The 3,957-nt window shown below is 44.0% G+C and overlaps 1 pseudogene; it reads right to left on the bottom strand.

Moving 5' to 3' along the window:
* Positions 1 to 442: 442 nt before the first annotated feature.
* Positions 443 to 3,249, bottom strand: LOC136538826 (membrane steroid-binding protein 1-like; annotated as a pseudogene).
* Positions 3,250 to 3,957: the final 708 nt, after the last annotated feature.

The raw sequence follows: 3,957 nt of genomic DNA, 5'->3' as shown, positions 1-3,957 counted from the left end.
AGTAGGGCGTCCCTTTAAAGGGCATCACATGACACAAGAACTCATCGCATCGCATCAGACAACACCGCATTGCACAGCATCAGATCAAAACCACTAGCATCAAACCTCGAACACGTAGCCGAACAGCAACCGAACTCTCGGTACCCATTCGTTCTTTCCACCAGAGACTTTGGACATGTTCCTCTCTCGCCCGCTTGTAACCCCTACTACGAACTTTCAGTGCTAGTAACACAAACAGCAGCAACTAACTGGACGTAAAAACATTCTGCCCGAACCAATATAAACCTCATGTCCTCTTAGCATACCATCTAAGCCAGACGGCGTAATATCAGAAATTTACTTGTTACTGTTTACTCAAAACACCGACACCAATATTGATTGCGTTGCCATTGCTTACCAAATGGGTGAGATGAGACTGAGGAATTTCCGACGTAGGATAATCTTAGGGTACAAATAAAATAACTCATTTTAAAGGAGCACCGATTATCCGATCAAATAGAGCAAGGGGCGCACAATATAAAGCACCAGCACCTGAAGGGCCATGGCGCTGGTACAGATGACATATCCAATTACACAGACCATGCTGCTGATACGAGAGGATAGCAGGGCCCAGACACGAACCGAATGGGACCATGTCGAATTATTGCTGCATACACAGGAAGCTCTAATTTTCCTGGGCATCCTGCATCAGCTGGGGCTTCCTTCTCCTTTACCGCCTCCGCAGATACCTCCCTTTGGCTTCTCTTCGGTTGTCAGGTGCCTTCTCAGCCTCAGTGGTGGCCTCACTGGTTTCAGGGGCCGTGCTTGCGGTGCTGCCGTCTTCAACAGGGACAGTCTTCTTGACAGTACCAACCTTCACATACTTGCTCATGAACTTGTATTCCCAATCCTGCAGGGCGTCAAGCTCAAATGGGCCTAGGCCAGAGATGTCGCCAGTAAGATCCTGTGGCTCAAAGGACATCTTTGCTAGGGCTCTGCTGGCATCTTTACCAGCGAATAGGGCATAAGGTCCGCCAGGGCCATAGAACATTCTGCATAGGGTCATTAATGAACATTATAAATACATAACTCAATGTGTAAATAAAGTAAGAAGGGGAAAGGAAGGGGGGTTTCAACCCGTAAGAAAGCTTCATAACAAATTTCTGACATGTAAGTCACTGAAATGGATTCACGCCTGACCATATCAGCACAACTATTCTTGAATAAAATAAGCATAAGAACGCATAATATAAAAGTGACCCCATGTGTTTCAAATGGACAGCCGTGCAATGTGAAATGATTGTGATTGTAAAAGTACAAGCACAATCAAAGATAGATGTGCAAATAATAGTATAACAGATCTAAGAAGTTTTAAAACACATCCTCCACCACAAAATATGGGTACAGCTGCAACTGCATCTTGCATACCAAGGGCTAGCTAAGAGATATCACATATAGTATTCCATGGCCAGATCTAACCACAAAACTTCTAAAAAAAAGAATAAAGCAGCAGAAAAGAAAAAACCATTAAACAGCTTTCACTAATTCTCCTGGGCAACCAGCGCCAAATAAAAAGCATATCCAAAAGTAGTCCTCATCTCCCATTGAATCAGAACGCTTTACAAGCAAAAATATCACAACCTTTTTTTTTAGTTTAGGAAGCCTATCTATATTTACCACATATCTTTTCACTGGCAAGTCTGGGAACCCAGCTGCACAGATGAAAGGCACAACAGGTGTACGCTAACTTATTATATGAGCATTGAATCTCTATATCAAATCAGGCAATAACCAGCAAATATACTCTCCATTATCAACTCTATAGCCATCATCTCAGATGGTATACAGTCAACTGGTGCTAAAAAGATTCTAATCAAATAGAAAATTGATTAGATATACCAAACAACAAAGAAAAAATCGGCAAAAGAGATCGCAACAAAGATTAGGGAATTGATATCAAGGCCCCAAAAGTTTGTTGTGGACCTACTGCCCACGATTCACACCTTAAATTTTCACCCATTACAAAAATATTCATCCCCTAGCTAACCATAGTGGCAGCTCATATTGCTAACCATAGCGGTAGTTCATATTGCACAACTACTAATCGACCAAACCAAGTTGCCTTGACCAGTAAAAATTCAATAGAACATGATTTTTTGACCTCAACAAACTGAACCACAGACGGTTACAAATGCTGCAACCTGCAACACGTCCCATAACAAACAACAAAGCAATTAATCGATATTTTCCATATATTGATGCCACCCAGGCAAAGAGGCCACGAATGCGCCAAGACATTAAACGAGAAATTCCAGCAGATTTATAACCAAGATTACTCCCATCATCCGGGAAGACAGAAACGACAATATCAAAAAGCACAAATAGACAAGGCAATCAAAAAACCTCATAAATTCGAGCAAATTATCACTTGGATTACTCCAGTCATCAGAAAAAAAAACAAATCTATAGTTACATCTGAAAACTTGGAGAAGCTAACTATCAGTGAACCGATAACACAATCGGTATGCACTAAAAAATCAGCAAGCAGTACTCAGTCAGGTCATCCAAATAGTACAGCAAAGCCGGCCAATTATGCAACTTCATCAACAATCATACAGCAATAAGAAGTAGGCGCCGACACTTCTATACAAGTAGGCGCGACTCTTCCCAAGATTATATTATATGATGAATACTGGCTCGACTACGGTAGAATCAGGCCACCGCAACAAAATCTAATCACTAGAACAGCGATCGAGTCATGAAAACAGGGGGTAAGTTAGGGTTTTGGCGCAAAGAACAGACCTGCTCTGGGTGACGTCGTAGATCTGGCCCTTGATGGCCATGAGGAGCGGCTTCTTAGGGTCGGAGCCGTCGTACTGGCGGAGCTCCTCCTCGGAGACCTCCCCCATCTGCACGGGGGGAGGGAGCGGCTCCGCCTCGGGCTCCTCCCGCGGGCGCGGCGGCGGCGGGGGCGGGGCCGCGAAGAGCCCCGACACGACGTGGTACAGAGCGGCCGCCACCGCCACGGCCGTGAAGAAGGCCGCCGGCGACAGCCCCGTGTACGCGACGATCGCCTGCTTCAGCGTCTCCCATAGCTCCGCCACCGCCATCGCTGCCTGCTTCACTGGTTGGTTGTGGTGGTCTGGCTCGCCGGCGAGTGGTGCGATGACGATGCGCTATCCCTTAGCCTCCTCTCCCCCCTCTGACTTTCCGGGGAGCGGGGTAGTCTCGTCTTTTCGGGTGACTAGGAAAGGGTAGCGAGGAGGCGGAGAAAAATATCTGCAGCGTTTTATAGAGGGATCAAGGACCAGTTTAGAACCGAAAAATTTAATAAAATGAGCACGGCAGTATTTTCGTTGTTATTTGATAATTAGTATCTAATTATAGTCTAATTAGGCTTAAAAGATCTGTCTCGTGGATTTTGTCTAAACTGTGTAATTAGTTTTATTTTTTATTTATATTTAATATTTTATATATGCGTTTTCGTATTTGATATGACGGAGAATCTTGAAAAAAATAACGTTTTGGGAGTGAACTAAACAGGACGCAAAAGAGCTGCTCTCAGGCGAGGCGTAAAAGGGGTGAAGTGGCCTAGGCCCTGCCATTTTTGGTTAGTTTGCCTTTTATCAACTCGGCGGAGTCCGAACACCTCTACTTTTTGCTAGTGTTTTTTTATTAGATTTTTAAAAATTAGGAAGCCGTAGTTTTATTTTAACCTACTGATAAATGAAGCCAGATTCTTAAAAATTAAAGAATTGCTCAGAATTTAGATTTTAGAAACTATAGACAAAAACTGATTTTTAAGAATCCGAAATGGATCAAACATGCCCCAAGTGGAGTCGGATAGCCTGATGAGTAGGGATGGCAACGGGATGAATTCAGATCAGGTGGAGTCTCTGTGCACCTGAACCCGAAACCAAAACCCAAAACCGCACCGAACACTGATTCTGGTGATAATCCGTCCCAAAAACCAAACCC

Source organism: Miscanthus floridulus, chromosome 2, assembly GCF_019320115.1.
Source record: "Miscanthus floridulus cultivar M001 chromosome 2, ASM1932011v1, whole genome shotgun sequence".
NCBI lineage: Eukaryota > Viridiplantae > Streptophyta > Magnoliopsida > Poales > Poaceae > Miscanthus > Miscanthus floridulus.
The sequence above is the reverse complement of the archived record's forward strand: the minus strand, read 5'-3'. Positions and strand labels throughout refer to the sequence as shown.